An 18,651-nucleotide genomic window follows, 5' to 3' on the forward strand; every position below is an offset into this window, starting at 1 on the left:
TAGCTAACTGGTGCTGCCCAGACATGCAAAACCATGCAAACGCAGTTTTTACATCAGGCAAATGAAAGAGATAGGCCATTTTGAGCTAATTTTATAAACTACTAACTTCTGGGCTGGAACCACTCCTCCAGGGACAGATGGCTGCTCAAAGCTCCCTCTCTCACAGGTGAACAGAGAAACCTCCTTCTATTTAAGTAAGGTATGGGCAACTCAGAAACTTGAAACACAGTCCTGAATTCAGCACTAGCCTGAAAACTGGACTATACTAGCTTAGAAAGATGGGAAACAAGGAAAAATGTATTTTGAAAGGATAAGGCAAAAACAGTAAAAAAATACACTTAAAACAGCTTTAGATGACTACAAGCAATTAGAAAATGTGTTTAAACAAATTACCCAATTAACCAGTAAAAAAATCTCAAAACTGAGCCCTGGTCCTGTAGTCTTCAATCAAACAAGTTCTAACTGCACACTCCTGCCACTGGAGTGCAGGGGAACCTTCTCCAAAAAAGAAGGCCTGGATTAGTGCTCAAGTTATACAAACAAAGCTAGATTCAACAGGCCTGAATCTAGTTTATGCGATAGCAAACAAGGCACACCAATTTCAGTAAAAAACAGTTCAAATATGCAGGCACTATAAGCCTCTAACCAGAAATTCCCAGCTCAGAAGGGCAGAGTCCAGCCTCTCCTCCCACAAGTGTGCAAACCACAAACCTTCTTAATGTAAAATGACTGGCCTGAAACACAAGTACTTAAACCAGAACTAATACACTTTTAGAATAACAGACACTGAGCCTTCAATCAGCAGTTCCCAACTTAGAAGGATGTAAGCTACCTGTCCTGCCACAACAGTGCAGACCACAAAACTTCTTAATGTAAAACAACTGGACTGAAGCCCAAGTGCTTAAGCGAAAAGGCTTAGAATGATAGCTACACTTTAATCAGGTTACTACCGAGCAGTAATAAATACAATTGAATACTTTTAAGAAGGCCTGGATTAGTGCTCAAGTTATACAAACAAAGCTAGATTCAGCAGGCCTGGATCTAGTCTATGCTACAGCAAACAAGGCACACCAATTTCAGTAAGAAACAGTTCAAATATACAGGCACTATAAGCCTTTAACCAGAAATTCCCAGCTCAGAAGGGCAGAGTCCAGCCTCTCCTTCCACAAGAGTGCAGATCACAAACCTTCTTAATGTAAAATAACTGGCCTGAAGCCCAAGTGCTTAAACCAGAACTAATTCACTTTTAGAATAACAGATACTGAGCCTTCAATCAGCAGTTCCCAACTTAGAAGGATGTAAGCTACCTGTCCTGCCACAACAGTGCAGACTACAAACCTTCTTAATGTAAAATAACTGGCCTGAAGCCCAAGTGCTTAAACCAGAACTAATACACTTTCAGAATAGAATTCAGCAGTCATAAATAAGCTAATGCAGGTAAGGCTAAATGCTAGTAAGTGCAAATGGAAATAATACAGAAATACATTTTTGTGTAGATTTTGTGTTGTGGGTTATAAGATTTAGAAGATGGTCATGGGTGATTTCAGTTTGCTTTGCGGAGTGGGTTTTTATGGGAGTACTTGTGTATGTGGAGCTTTGCTGGTGCAGTTGTCAGCATGTGGCAGCACTGATTCCTATTTTCTCTCGAATATTCTCCCTTCTCTGAGGTGGTGTGACTGTGGAATTGGTATAGTTACTTCTGGATTGGTATATTTACTTCTGAGGAGTGTGAGATATGGAGCCTTACCCCTGCAAACCCCCCCCAAAAAAAATAATGTGTTTTTTTTACGTTTTATATTGTATTGTATTATTTGTATATGACAGTGTTTGCTGTTGTATGATTTCAGGTATTGTATTTTCTGTTTTGTGTCTAATTTTCACTCCTTTGATAGTTGTCGCTTTTCTTTTAGACATTTTGATGATGTAATTATATATATATATTTTTGACCTTTGTTGATATAATTTATACACACACACGTTTGCGTGCGTGTGTGTATATATATATATATATATATATATATATATATATATATATATATATATATGAGAGAGAGAGAGGGGGAGAGAGAGAAAGAGAGATGGAGCTACTTCGAAACTTTAAACCTCATATAACCGACTTTCATTTTCATGAGACAAAAATAGTGAAAACTGAAATACCTGAATGATGAATTTTTCCCAGGGTAAGCAAACACTTGCCCAAATTTAAGCAGAACACACAATGAAGTAAATGAAACCCACCTAGGTAGGGTATATGCACTCCACTCCCCTCTAACTATATATACCAACTCTGGGATGGCCCTGCAGTGAAAAAACGGCATGTTGGGCAAGTGTTTACTTACCCTGGGAAAAATTTGCCATTCAAGTATTTCAGCTTTCACTGTTTTTGTCTTGTGAAAATGAAAGTTGGTTATATGAGGTTCGATGTTTCAAAGTATCTCTCTCTATCTATATATATATATATATATATATATATATATATATATATATATATATAAAACATGAAATACAAGATGTCAGCACCATCATTGCTTTATTGGAACATAACTGCTGCAAACAGTAGTTTCACCACTCAGTGCACTGATGGTGCTGACAATTTCTTGTGGTTCCTATTTACTATTTTGTGTCATGTACATGCTGTGTTTAGTTCTTTTGTGCAACTTGGTATAGTATATTTTCTCTACAAAAAAGTTTTTCAGTTTATCTAAAACAGAGATGACTGAATCTCATTTGACAGAGAAGTGTGCAAGGCTATGCAAAATGACCTGCTGGTGTGGATTTTGATCATAGTTCTTCACACATGGAAATCTAAGCCTAAATTTTCCACCTGTTTTTCCAGCTGAGTTTTGGAATATGTGCCAATTGAATTGTTTTTTCCTGTCTCGTACAAAGAATTCTGTTGAGGCTTTGCACAGACAGGTAAGGTGCCTCTTGGGGAAAAGTTTGGTAAACCTAGGTTCTGTTATGGAAGTTCTTGTTTGAGAACAGAATAGGGTTGATGAGCTGTGAGAGAAGTTGCTGACTTCCCCTGTCCCCTAATTGTAAAAGGTTAGCTGTGTATGATGAACAAGTAAAGAAAATAATGTGAGGTAAAGCTATGTACCACTCCTGGAGTCCTTACAAGTGTCACGTATAATATGCACTTTTCATATCATGTTGCTAACGATATTTTCTCAGTTAACATGGGACCGTTACAGAGATATTACTTCTTTTCTAATTCTCTTTTTCTACCTCATAACCTTTACCTGCAGGCGGAAGCACACATTATTACCATAGCACTATTGAGGTACATACACTTTATGTTTTGTCTTGATATGCAGTGATGACTCTATATCGGTATTTTCATTTATTGTCTAAGGAAGTTTTCTACTGTTAGACATTTGGGAGATCATGTACTATTGTGATGTTTAGGTGTTCATCCACAGTTTCATTCTAAAATATATCATTATTTGTGCTTATTTGATTTGTTGTGGGATAGATGCTATGTTTGATGTTTGCACTACCATTTTGATATATTTTTGACGAATGTTAGCTCAGTGAGCTCATTTTCAATAAACGTGATGATATTGTTTTGCTAATTTTATTATTGATGAACGTGTCCCTCAATGATTCTTTCTGCATCCATGCAGTATTTGTATGCATGCACACACACAAAATTTGCCATAATGTAACATGAAAATGTGTTCCACACACTCAAGAATCTGAAATGGGAAAACCTAACGCAAGACAACTATTATTTGCAGCAGGACAAAGTCAAGAGCAGATTGGAGGTGTCTCTAATCAGCTTCTGGAGGAATTGTGCTATCCCACTTCAAAAAAAAAAAAAAAAGAGAGTGTGAGAGAGAGAGATAAAGATGAAGAAAAAGCACAGTAAACAACATAATATTAGAGGGGCATTCCTGATTGGCAGAACAGACAAACAGTTCAAAATGGTTGATTTTTTTTTTCTTTTCATTTTTAATTTTATCTTCCCTTTAAAATAAAATGGAACGTAAACCTAAACTACATGAAGTAATCCATTATACTTATAAATGTAAAATCCGTTTGAAAGCATTTTGAACTTTATGTTCTCTTTAAAATAAAATGGAACAGAAACCTTACATGCCTGAGATAATACATTGTATTCATAAAGGTAAAATGAATTATGCTCTTTTTAAGATAGGGGAACCCAGAACAGAATAGAGAATACTTACTACTTATCTGAGTAAGAGAAAAAGTCCCAAGCTACACAAATTCACATCTCAGACCTTTTGACATTAAAACCAGATATAGTGGAACAACAAAGCTGGAAGTTAGAAGGCTACTACAAGTTTTACATGGTGTGTGGGTTCAGTTAATTCTTGATTCACTTTAATTTCTTAACAATTAGGTATTGCAAATCATCGCAATGTGGGGTGTTAATCGCCAGTAAAAAGTACAGCATTGTATAAAAAGGATTAGGTCTGTTTTGTCTGCTCAAATACAACTTACAGGTTAGTGTACCTGCAGTATCCCCCACCCCCCATTTGTGGCATTCTTCCAAGGGCCCCACTCAGTTTTTTTTCCATTTCTGATATGGATCTTGTCCCTGATTCTATGATTTCCACAAATGTAGTAATATTCTTGCAATGCTGTCATGCCCTACCCTACAACCCTATTATGAATTCTTAAGGTGAAATTCCAAGCATTAATTCCAACAAAAAGTGTTCCATTTTTATGATAGCAAACATGTCCTTTAACAGTCATTATGGTTAAGGGGTAGAAAAGTGTTTATTCTTCAAAATTTTAGCTAGAAAAATAAAGTAGAATGCAGTATAACGCTCAGAATCTGTCACTAGTAAAAGAATCAATGGAATATCTTCATCATATACAGTAGGAATATGTGCACAAACCAGCAGTTACTACCGTTGAGGGTCTGTGCATAAGTATGCAAGGCAGAGGAAGAACGTTTAAATCTAGGAAGCCATTCAGGTGTTCCAGTGGATGATGCACTGATGTTTAAGAATGGCAAAGCAGGCAAAGAAAATGCTGATGAAAAACACAGTAACCACAGTGTTGATCGGTCCACAGGAAAAAAGAGCATGTTGGGGCTGGATATCACTTAAAAGTCATCAACCAAGGGCCTTAATTGCAGATGACTAAATAAAAGAATGTCTGGTTATGGCAATGTCTAAGCCACTGTTCAAAAGGCAGGATGAATCAATAATGCTGGAATTGGAAGCAAGAAAAAAACTACCATTGAGACTGACGAATCACTGGAAGCTGAATCAGACCATGATGAGGTCGCAGAATCATGAGGCTTAACTTTCTTCTGCGGTAACAAATGTAATATAACTATATTCAGTTTCAGATGCGAGCTGGATGGAGGATATGTAATCAAGCTGGATGGCAAACAGTTCACAGTTGGTTCCAGATTTGGTTTGGATGGCAAAATGTCATGGGCTACCACTTCCATATGCAACAATGTCCCTGGTTTGTTGTCTGGTTCAGTTGGTGATAGGTTCTACTGGTTCATATGGTCTGATGTCATTGGTGTCTCAGCTGTACTCAGGAGGGAAAGACTTTTTGACATGTGAGATATGGATGCAGGTGGAAGCCCCTCACAATGGATTGCAGTAGTAGTTGTGAACAAAACAAAGTGTGGTCCTTTCTGTCGGGTGCTAAGTGAGCTTCTTTGGGAATGAACTTTGATGTATACAAAGTCTCTGGGATGCAGGTCATGGTGATCCTACTCTGTGGTCGTTGGGCTGTATACAGAATGACACTATGGTATTTCTGCAAAAGAAAACACAGGGATTTACAATACAAAAGGATGGTTTCTCTGATATTTTACAGTTTTAAATTCTTAGGGAGGGGGTTAGTGGGCATTCATATGGGCTTGTTCCTGAGGATTTCATGATGGGAAATTTTCTCGGGGCATTAACTACACTTCTAATGCTAAATAAAACTAAAGTCAGTGCTTTTGGCCATTTAAGACCAACTTCTTCACAAACTTTATCTAGTCTAAGCTCAATTGTCTGATTAGCTCTCTCCACTATCCCAGAAGCCTGTGTTCTATAGGGACAATGAAACTGTAATTTAACATTTATTATTCTGCAAAGCTACTGTATTACTTGACTAGTAAAATGGGAACCCTGGTCAGACAGGATGCTACAGGGACCACCAACTCTAGGAATAAGCTCAGACAACAACATGCTACTATGTGTGCATCATTCTTAACATGGGTATTCTTCTATCCTCCAGAAAAATTGCCGACAATTAGGAAAGCATAGGGAAATTTCTGCCCTTCAGGAAGTTCAATGAAATCCCACTGACGGGAACAAAAGGTTCCGCAAGTCTTTTTCAGTGATTGAACAGGCACAAATACCGATCTAGACACATTATATTCTTAATAATTTACACATGTATTTAGAAAATTTTGAGCAACTTCTAAGAGATGGCAGGTATACCAGTCAGCAGAAGTTTTTTTTTTTTAAGCATTTTTACCCAAATGAAAAGGCATGTGGTAGTTTTTTACCAAGTCATGCAGGAAATTTAGTGAGGCTACTAGTTAACCATCCAGGTGGAGCCACAAAAAGTCTAGAGACTGACTACACCAATAGATGTAATGGGATCCTATCTCGCCTACATTCATAACTGATGGGTTCGGAGCTGATCCATCGGCTCCGACTCGGCCAACTAGTATACTAGAACGAAGTCTCTTATTGGCTGGGCTACCCTCTATCCCAGGATGCACCACACCTGCTTCCCCAGATCTCATTTGCCGCTTTACAAGCTAGACGTGGTCTCGACTTGGCTGGAGCTAAGTTTATTTTTCTTACTTTTTTCTGGTCTTTTGACCTGGGGTTTCTTCATAAATTCAATCAACAGCTGTTTTAACAGCTATTCCGTGTATTGTTGAGTGTTATTGGCAGTTTTTATATCTGTTGGTATTTGGGCAAGGCCCGTTTAAGTTAGAGGGCCTTTGCCCTTCTTAGTGGAGTGAGTGTGTTGTCTATTTTTACTCCTTTTCTTCTCCGGGTAAAGCCCGTTTAAGTTAGAGGGCTTTTGCCCGTTGTTGTGTTCCCTTGTTGTTGTTGTTCTCTCTCCTGCTACTGCTTCTAAAAAGAAAAGGTCGTCGGCTCCGACCAGTTCGTCGGAGCCGACTACTAAGAAGCATAAGTCGACCTCTTCTTCCTCGGCTCCACTGACTTCGGTGCCGAGGGTCGAAGGGTCTGCCTCGATGCCTCTTTCCTCGGCTCCATTAGTTTCGGAGCCGCAGGTTGGAGCATCGAGAGGTGAATCACCTCCCTCGGTTCCATTGGTCTCGGAGCCGGTGGAGGTGTGCAGCTCAGACTCTTCCCCCTTGGCTCCGAAAGCTCCTTCAGCGCCGATCCTTATTCATACTGTGTCGGAGCCAGCGCCGATAGTGTTGGAGCCCTTTCGGAGCCGGTCCCCTACCTTGTCTGAGCTGAGAGAGAAGTCGTCTCGACCCCTTTCTACTTCCTCTAGATCCTCCAAATTATCTGATTCAGATTTGGATAGGGTTATTCAGAGGCTTTTCCAGTCTCCGGTTTTCGCAAAAATGGTCTCGGCTCCAGCCCATTCGGCCCCGGAGCCAATCCCCCCCCTCGAAGCTTTCGATTCCTCCTTCAACCTCCTCTGAGCCGTTGGAGTCGGTGATGGTGGAGCAAGGCGGAGCTGTACAGTCGGAACCGAGACCCCTTCGAAGTTTATCGGTTCCGACCATTGTTCCTACCCTGTCCTCGGGTTCAGGGTTCAGTACCGGGACTTCCTCAGCCGGGACCGAGGGGAACATCTTGGAGCTAGGTGCCTCGGTGCCTAGTCTTCCCCTCGGAGCATCGGCTGCGGGGATTCCTAGTGCCGTTGTGGTCTCTCGGCCAGTGACCTCCATAGAGTCTGGAGGTCCTGCCTTTGAGGCCATGAGGAGCGCGCTGGCCATGTCCTTGCCGGCTCAGCAGGTTTCCATCTCACCGTCCCTAGACCTGGAGACTGGTGCTTCTGGTGTACTGCAGTCCCATGACAGTGGAGCCCCAGGGCCTGAGGATACCCCCATGGGGGGTTCCCTTCTTCTGGGGGGTCCGTCCGAAACCGCTTCGGATAAGCCTCCACGGAAGAAATTGTGCAAGAGGAAGCATGTAGACTCCCAAGATGAGTCTGTCACATCTGACACTGACCTCGATGATGCGGAGGGGTCCCCAAAATCATCTTCGGATGATGTCTCTTTCTCGGATATCCTTGAGATTCTGAGACAGAGAGGAGATTGGCAGGCCAAAACCCATTCCGCTGAGGAGTCAGTCTTCCTCAAGGCCTTCGGGGCCCAGCCCTCCGCCTCCTGGGTGTCTCCGCCCTTCGATGAGTTACTTGATTTAATTTCTCGAAGGGCTTAGGAGCACCCTGACTCTGTGGAACCGGTGCCTGCAAGACCCAACAAATTCCTTTGAGCTCCCCCTCAAAAGGAATTTTTAACGAAAGGAGTTCCTGTAGATGCGATGGTGGTGGCATCTGCCACACAGCAGGACATGGCAGAGGCTTCAACGTCTATCCACCCTCCTAATAAGGATTCCAGGAGCATGGATAGGTACGGGAAGTGTACCCTTTCTTCAGCGGCCTTTACCTTACGGTCGCTGAATTACCTGTGTCATTTTACTAGGCTCCAAAGGGACCTCCTTAAAGAGCTAGGTGAGTCCCTCACAGGTAATCTACCTGAGGCATTAGCCCACACTGTTGGCGCCCAGATGACTACCTTATCATCCATTGTGAACTCGTCCATGAGGCTCATCTCGTATGCGACCGAGGGGGCGAGTAGAGCAGCGGGAACAGGCGTGGCCCTTAGGAGACACGCCTGGTTACGCTTGTGTTCCTTTACGGAGGCTTTCAAGTCTTCCTTCGCCAACGCCCCTTTTGATGGGTCCTCTTTGTTTGGACCCAAGGTGAAGGACACACTGACTCGGTGCGAGCAGGAGGGCAAGACCTTGACTGCCGTTGGGGCCCATTTTTCCGCTCCCTCTAGGCCTTACCCCAAGGCCCAGAGAGGAGGGAAAATGTGGTTCAGGAAAACTCAGAGGTCTTTCCCTACTCCACCCAGTGATCCCCCCTCTAGAGGCGGGGGGGGATTCGGGAAGACACCGCCCCAGAGGTGGCAGAGGCGCCCGTAACTCTGGAGACCGCGATTCCTTTCGTGGTTCCTCCTACGCTCAACGTCCCTGAGTTGGTGCCCGACTGTGCAGCTCCGGAGCCAGTCGGGGGTCGTTTTGCGGAACACCCACAAGCTTGGGAAGCTACTACCAGCGACCAGTGGGTGCTCCGGATTATTACTGGAGGCTATCTCATTCCCTTCATCAAGCCCCCCCTTCCCTTCAGGGAAATCCCGGACGTGCCACCCAGTCAGCGGGATCAAGCAGCAATAGAGGTTTCAAAGCTGCTAGAAAAAGGAGTCATCCAGCCTGTCCCCGCCGATCAGATCGGATCAGGAACTTACTCAAGACTATTTTTGGTGCCAAAAAAGACAGGGGACTTCAGGCCCATTTTGGACCTCAGTTCATTGAATCACTTTGTGAAAAAGTCCTAATTCCGAATGATCACTCTTCAGTCCATTCTCCCACTATTGGAGAAGGATGTCTGGATGTGCTCCATAGATCTCAAGGACGCTTACTATCACATTCTGATAAGTCAAGAGTCCAGGAGTTATTTACGCTTCCGCCTGGGAGACAATCATTTCCAGTTTCAAGCACTGCCCTTTGGTCTCACCACAGCCCCCAGGGTGTTCACCAAGTGTCTGGCAGTGGTGACTGCTCACCTGAGAAGTCTAGGATTCCAAGTGTTTCCATATCTAGATGACTGGCTCCTTACTGCCACCTCCAAGCATCTACTAATTCAGGCGCTCATGGCCACAGTCAGCTTGGGCCGTTTCCTAGGAATCACTTTCAACTGGGAAAAATCTGTGCTACAGCCATCTCAGCATATTACCTTTATAGGCGCAGAGTTAGACACAAGAAGGATGCGTGCCTTCTTACTGGCAGCAAGGATTCAGGTTTTGCAGAACCAAGTTTGATCCTGCCTCCCCCTGTCAAGAGCTCCGGCCAATCTGATTCTGCAGGTATTGGGGTCGATGGCATCAACTATCCTCCTAGTCCTTTTAGCCAGACTGCACATGCGAGTCCTGCAATGGCTACTTTCGGTTCAATGGTCCTATCAGGAACTCCCCCTGAACCACTTGGTTATGATTACGGAAAGTTGCTGTCGAGATCTGCGTTGGTGGCTCCTTCGATCCAATCTCGACCAGGGGTGACCTTTTATCCTTCAGTCCCCCATTGCCACTGTGACCACGGACGCCTCCCAGGTAGGGTGGGGGGGTCATTATCTGGACAGGTCTGTCCAAGTCACATGGCAACCCCAGGAAGCGCATTTACACATCAATATCCTGGAAATGAGAGCGGTGCTACTGGTACTACAAGCTCTCCATCACGCTCTCCCGCACGGTCTGATTGCTATCCTATCCGACAACATGTCGGTAGTTTGGTATATAAACAAGCAAGGTGGGACCAGGTCGTACCCACTGTGCAGAGAAGCCATGACACTTTGGCACTGGGCGGTAGCTACCAACCGCTTCCTAATGGCAACGCACATCCCGGGGAAATCCAATGTGATTGCGGACAGACTAAGCAGGACTATCCTGTTATCCCACGAGTGGTCCCTCAACCAAAGAGTGGCTGTGAAAATCTTCACCAACTGGGGTCTCCCTTGCTGCGATTTGTTTGCCAGCCCCCACAATGCGAAGTGCAGGAGTTCTTCACTCTGACCCCCTCTCAGGGACAGATTCCCAGGGACGCTCTAACCCACATTTGGCCCCCCGGTCTCCTTTATGCCTTCCCTCCGGTTCCCCTCATGCCGAGGGTGATACAGAAGGCAATTTACCTGGAGAGCGACATGATTTTGATTGCCCCGCACTGGCCTCGTCAGGTTTGGTTCCCCTTCCTTCGGAGGTATGCGGTGGAAGGTCCATGGTTTCTGGACCCGGTGCCAGACCTGTTGACTCATCAGTCAGGACAGTCTCACCCATCTCTCAGGTCCTTGAGGTTGGCTGCGTGGTTACTCCACTTCCATCCTTAGTCAGGGACAGTTCCCTCTCTCTGGAGGTTATACATATTTTGTCTACTTCTCACAAACCTTCCACTATCAAACTGTATTCCAGCAAATAGAAAAGGTTTGCCCTTTGGGCACAGCGACGAGGTATAGACCCTCTTACCGCCCCAGTACCGGAGGTCTTGAATTTCCTGGCCTCTCTTTTTCAGTTGGACTCTTCAGTTTCCATGATTAAAGTTCAGCTAGCGGCCATCTCTAATTTTCATGTTTCTTTTGAACCTTCATTAATGGCAAACAAGCTTTGCAAGTCTTTCCTTAAAGGAGCGTGGCTCCTTAGGCCCCCAATATCTCATCCTGTACCCCCTTGGGACCTAAATTTGGTCCTGGCTGCCTTAACTGCCCGCCCCTTTGAACCAGCAGCTACCTGTGATATGAAATTCCTGTCTTGAAAGACCGCTTTTTTAGTGGCCATAACTTTGGCCAAGCGGGTTTCAGAACTTCAGGCTCTTTGTTCTAATCCTCCTTATTTGATTTTTCACAAAGATAGAGTGTCCCTTAAATTAAATCCCTCTTTTTTACCAAAGGTAGCATCTTCTTTCTGCATTCAACAGTCCCTAGAGCTCCCTGTATTTTTTCCCAAATTCTCCAATAACGCAGAATATATCCTTCATCAGTTGGATGTCCATAGACAACTGCATTTTTATTTGAACAGGACTACTCAGACGCGGAAGTCAAATCAACTGTTTGTGTCCTTTGCAGTAAACAGGTTGGGTCAACCAGTGGCTAAAACCTCCATAGCCAAATGGATTAAAGATTGCATCTGTTTCATTTATTCGCAGGCTGACAAAGAGCTTCTCTTTCCAGTCAGGGCTCATTCTACCAGGGCAATGGCTACTTCTGTAGCATTTCACTCCAAATTATCAATAGATGATATTTGTGCTGCGGCTACCTGGACTTCTCCGCACACTTTCATTTCTCATTACAAACTAGATGTGGTTTCTCGAAGCAGGGCTTCCTTTGGTTCCACAGTTCTCAGGAGTGTTTTCCAATGAGCCACCTGGGATTTAGGTGCTAGGGACGCTGTCCCATCAGTTATGAATGTAGGTGAGATAGGATCCCATTACATCTTTTAGTTATGTACTTACCATAACTTCGGATGTATGGGATCCATCTCACCTACATTCATTCGTACCCACCCTCCTTTCCCCCTTCCATTCAGATTTACAGGAAATGTTGGTCCATTTGGAGATCTTCTCTTGAAGAACTTTAGTTGGTTGGAGTAACTGCTATTTTTCTGGTTTGCATATAAGTATGAAAGCGAGCAAACAAGATCTGGGGAAGCAGGTGTGGTGCATCCTGGGATAGAGGGTAGCCCAGCCAATAAGAGACTTCGTTCTAGTATACTAGTTGGCCGAATCGGAGCCGATGGATCGGCTCCGAACCCATCAGTTATGAATGTAGGCGAGATGGATCCCATACATCCGAAGTTATGGTAAGTACATAACTAAAAGTTTATCCACCTCCTTCTCTCAAAGTACTCTGTCTGGTTTTGAAAAGACAGTAACTCCCATTTAGAAAAGTTATTTTCATTCATTTGCTGCGAAAATATATCTTGACCAGGATAAGACCATGTATCCTGTCTTGCTGTCATACCTGGAAAAGTGTCATCTTTGGTAACAAGTAATTACTCTGTCTTTTGTGCAGCACATTTCACCATAGCGATCTCCCTTGGTAATAATGAAGCATCTAACAATTCATTAGCAAAAACAGCATTTCTAAATACTGTCCTTGCTGATGTTAAATAACTCCTCTCTTTCCAAAGTGCACCAAATTGTGTACAACACAGGCATATTGAGAGTCTGTAAAAATGGTTACTGACTGATCTTTGCCAGTTTTATGGGTTTCATTTATAGTTACAAACCCAGCTATGTAACCAGAAACATTTCCACCTAATTGTCCAACTTATAAAATTCTGTCTTGTTGGCAAACAGAAAAAGCTGCCACGAGTTCACCATCATCTCTTTGAAGATATGAGCCTTCTGCCAAAAGAATTAGATCTGGATTCTGCAAGAAATTCTTCCAAATCTAATCTAATAAGAAGCACAGTGTTAGTAGCAACTACAGAATTGTGGGGTTCTCCTTCGTCTATTGTAGGGATTAAAGAATCATGGTTAAGTGGTGGACATCGAACAATCTGTAAAGAAGGGTTACTAAGTAAAGACAATTCATATTTAGACAGTCACGTTGCAGATAAATGTGTTTTAGTCTTCAGTAACACAGCTTCTAAAAAATGCAGAACTGCCACGTAAGTCTTGTGCTCGAGAATGCTCATCATGTCTACAGTGGGTGCTGTTGTGGCCATTGTCTTAAGGCAGTGGGAGGGCTGCAGCTACAGGATCAAGATTCATACTGAAATAAGCAACAGTTCTAAAACCATCATTTCTACATTGTGATAACAATTCTAATGCTACTTTATTTCTTCTACTAGAAAACAGAAAAACTCATTTACAATAATTTGGCAAACCAAGTGCAGAAGGATTTAAAAAGTAATCATTTCAATTGTACAAAAGCTTGTTCATGATAATCATGCCAGTGTAAAGGTTCAGGAGTATCATTTTTAATAATTCTAACAAAGGTTTTACCATTTCTATATAGTTAGAAATCCATTGTTGACAGTAACCTCTTATTCGCAGTAAAGCTTGACACTGTTTTAATGTAGTAGGGAGTGGTGCAGTTTGAATTACAGCAATACATGAATTCAAAATCTGTCTAGGGGCCTGTGAAATAAAATGTCACAAATATTGAACCCGCAATTTCCACAACTGCATTTTCTCTTTATTATCTTTAAATCCCAATTTCGCTAATTGAGTTAAAAGAAAAATAGTGTCTGTTTGCAATCATGTACAGTTCTTGAAGCTAAAAGCAAATAATTTATATATTGAATCAAAGTAGACCCAAAAGGAAATTTAATCTTGTCTAATTGTTTTTTTTTTTCATTTCTATAGAGAAAGGGGTGGGAAATCCTACATACCTTTGTGGTAATCTAGTCTAAATATACTGCTGTCCTTTACAAGTTAATACTAATAGATATTGGCTATCTGGATGTATAGGGATAGAAAAGAAGGTGGATGAAATATCTGTCACTGAGAAGGTGGTTGGTGGCATCTGAAGGAATAGAACCCAGTATTGTTTTAAGGTTAGGAATAGCTATAAATGTTGGTACTAATGCAGTATTCACTGCACAAACCCATATGTACCTTTTCATTGTTCCTTAACTGGTAAAATAGGAGTAGTACAGGGTCTGAGTTTTGACTATGATACCATGTTGTAACCAGACATGAAAGAACAGGTTCGATACCTTTCTCTGCTTCTATTGACAATGGATACTGAACTGCCATAGGCAGGAGCTCACAAGGTTTTAATGTTATATGTACAGGTTCTACTTCTTTTATGAGTCCTATCTCATTGTCATTGGCAGACCAGACCTATGGAGGGATAACATTTAATTTCTCCGTGCTAGCACTTCCTGCTTTCTGCTCTGATGTTATAAAAGCAAGAGAGCCATCTTCATCTGAACATATATTATTTGAATATAATTCTAAAGATCAATTAAGAATATCTAAAAATATACCATCAGGTGTGAAATAGACAGTACATCTAAGTTTACATAGTAAATCTCTACCTATCTCTACAGACTTCAAGGAGCCAAAATTCTTACAATAAAAACATGCTGATCTTTTAGCAGATTCATTTGAATAGGAACTGGTTTAGTTTCTGGATAATCTAAAGGAACTTCAGGCACACCTACACCCCAAATTGTGTGTTTAGACAGTGGAAGGTGTTTGGTATTTAATAGCTCCTATGTCTACAAGAAATGGAATAGATGTATTTTTCTTGAGAATTTCCAAGATGGTTGCACACTGAGCAACAGCTTAATTTCACCCCCCCCCCCACAGTGTGAAAACAGCAACTCAGAAAAGAGAGCTAATTAATTTGTCTTTCTGGATACATTTCAGTTACTGACTAGTAAGTGCACTGCCTGGATGCCAGCAAAGAAGAAATTTAGAGAACCTGAAAGAAAATCAACCACAAAAGGTGAGGAGAAAACACAGTGGCTGGGAAGAATCCTGTAGACGTTCAGCAAAAAGCAGTTCAAGCTTCTGCTTTGGTGCATGACTTCTAGTCAGGAAAAAATAATTCAAACGTGCTAAGAGATGATTAAAATAAATTAAACACTAAATGAGAGTCAACTCAAATAAAATGTTGGAAAAAGAAATGGAAGAAGCTGTAAGCAGATATACAGATGAGCTGATGAAATTGTAAAAATCAGAGATCAAAATGAAGAAATAGTAGAATTAGAGGACAGAGCACATAAGTAAAACCTGAAATTTTCTGCTGTACCACAGAAACTGGAAGTAACAGACTGTATTAATTTTATGAAAGCACAAATAAGCAACTGGACTGGTAATCTACAAACAAGAGTTGGTAATTTAAAGGTCATATCATGTATATGCTCCAAATCCACCACGGGAAAGCAGCCAAGACCTCTGTTAGTAAAGATGCAATCCTACGAACAGAAGGAGTTGATTCTGGCAAACCTGTGGTAAAAGGACAAAGTACTAAGAGTTTGAGACTGTAGAGCATTTGTGGAAAATGATTACTGCACACTAGGCAGAACAGGACTGAATTTGTCCCAGCAATCAGAGGATGTCAAGATCAGGTGTGACATTCAAGCTGCTGTATCCAGCTATCTTCAGAATATTTTTTTTCTTGGAGAGTCAAAGTCATCTTTTGATGCAGAACATGCTAAGCAGGAAATACAAAAGTTTGTCCAACAAAAAGTAGGCTATTAAACAGAAGGGGATTTTGCTTCTTATTCTTCTGATGATAAAGCTTATAGTGAGACTATGCCAGTAAAACCTTTTTCAATGTTCCAAAAGAAAATGCTTGAGAGACAGAAAAAAGCACAGGAGTTGACTAGAAGAATCAAAAGTACATTGGAAATGAACCAGTGACTGGAGCTGGGAGTTCAAAATCAACAGGAAGAAAACCATCATCTCGGAAACTGATAAATAAATTTGGGATTAAAAAGCATCAGTCACATTTGTGAAATATGATGGAACAAAAAAACCTGGAAATATTGGACTTACTTGACTTTGTTAAACTTGTAGGGGACTCCAAAGCATATGCCCTTCTTCATGTCATTAATGTTTGGAAGAACATTTAGGGAAGGAGAAGAGTGGGGAAAGAGGTAACTGTAAGTAAAAATTTTTTAGAAGTCTTTTTATAAAACATGACGTATGATGCATGTTATATAGTAAAGCTTTTTCAGTTAATTTTGTGTGTGTGTAATAGATATACTAAAGAGGTGCCATTTTCCCCTCCTCCTTTCTTTCTTCTTGTTCAGTTTTAAAAAATGTAGGCACTGCATTGTAAAAATAGAAGAAATTCTGAACAAAAGAGCATGATATAAGTACAATTCATGTTTTTTTCTTACTTGTTCATAGGGTAATGACTGGATTAAGGCCCTTGGCTTTATCTAACAACATGTTTTAAGTGGAAGCAAGCAAATAAAAGAAGAGTGAATGTAATGAACATTTTTTCTTTAGCAAATAAATTCTTCAGTCCCCACCTGTAAGTAATATTCCATGCTGAAAGCTTATTATTTCTCTCAGAAGTTTGTAGCTTGTAGCTGAAGTCAACTGTGTGTCTTGTTCTTGTGTTTCTATGGAGACAAGCTGATAAGGGCAATAAAAACAGATACTTTCCTTCTTTCAGTGGCTAAAAGATAATGTTTTCTGAAAGTATTCAAGTTGTTTTCTACATCTGGGAGAGGAATATAGATAAGACAAAAACAGACAGCACTCAGTGTAAGTAGAAGCACAGGCTACACCATGCATCTTAGCATGGATAACCTTCATTTTAGGTTAAGTAAAGCCTGTGAGTGTAGTTGTTAATCTAGGACAGTTTTTCCTGTCTTGGGGGTTAAATGTCATTATTTGAAGATTTACATAGTTTTGTGTGTTTGTATTAAATTAATAGGTTTTAGGGACATTCTGGGGTGTGTGAGTGTGTTTTTTTGTTTCAGAGTTTTCATTAAAACAAAAATTCTTGGAAGAGGTACAAATGGATATTACAAGAAACAGCTGTATAACAGAGCAACCTGCAAAACATTAGTGTATGCATGTAACACAAAAACTAAAATTAGACATTAAAAAAAGCTGGTATGCAAAACGTGAGAATAATAACTTTTTATTATAATGGTAACTCTTTCCATATTATATTTGAATGTGAATGATCTCAAAGGTACATACAAAAAAGAAAGAGTAGTGAACTACATTAAGAAATGCAAAGTGGGAATAGTTATGCTACAGAAGACACATTTGGAAAGAACTTGAGCATGTGAATTTGATAAAGAAAGGATTTCAGGATGGTTATTCAGTGGAAGATCTGGGACAAAAGTAAAGGGAAGTAAATACTTATATTAGTAAATAGAGGAGCTCCAATATGCAATAGAAGAGGAAAAAAGATAATAATGGTAGATTTGTAGTAGTAAGGGGCTACGTGCAGGAAAGGAGGATTATATTGGCAAGTTTTTATATTCCACCTACAATTTCTACAGCGGAGCTTAAGAAAATTCTGGGAGAAATAATACGTTTTCAGCAGGGAATATTACTTATAGGTGGGGACTGAAATTTGATTTGTGACAGTGAGGATGCATCTGGGGGCATAGATGGGTAAATTTAACAAAAGAGGGTAGAGTTTTGAAGAACATTATGAAAATATTTGTTATGGAAGATGTAACTTCAGTAATAGGAACTCTGAGAGAATTTACATATTACTCCCCAGGGTACAGAAAATGGGCTAAGCTAGACAGAAATTATATTTCACAGGAACATGTGCATTTAATTGGAAGTTTTGATGCACATCTAATAACTTTCAGATCACACACCAATAATAACTAAGATAAAAATGCAGGGTGATGAAATAAAAATGAGACATTGGCACCTCCCAACTAAACCGAGAGGGATTTAAGGGATGGGTAGTGGAAATTATTCATGAGTTATTAGGGAAGATAGATGTTTCTTCAGAAAATTTAGCTAGAGAGAGGGATAAAATGTTGAAAATAGGCTAGAAATAAAAGAAAAAGAAGCATATTTAAGAAGTAACAAGACAAATGTTAAAGCACTGCAGAATGGGGGAATCTCACAGAACAAAAAGAGGTGCAAATGCAGAGTGCTAAAGAGAAAATAATGCATTACTTCAATAATATGCATGTACTTAGAAAGATTGCTGCTACGTATCTGTTTTTTGATAATAACTATAGAGCACAAAAGCTTTTATCACAGCAGTTCAGGCAACAGAAAAGGTTTTTGCCAAGCTTAGGGAGCCTATAAGAAAGAAAATAACAGAGATCTTATAGCAGTATTAGAAATATTTCAGACATTTTATGAAAATCTGTATAAAGCAGAGAAATGTATAAATCAAGAAGTACAAATGGAAATGTTTATGGAAAAATGAAATATGCCAAGGTCAATTACTGACAGGACAGGAAAAGATAAGATAGAAATGGTGATGTGTAACCAATCT

Source organism: Protopterus annectens, chromosome 16.part0 (assembly GCF_019279795.1).
Source record: "Protopterus annectens isolate FY-2018-M chromosome 16.part0, PAN1.0, whole genome shotgun sequence".
NCBI lineage: Eukaryota > Metazoa > Chordata > Ceratodontiformes > Protopteridae > Protopterus > Protopterus annectens.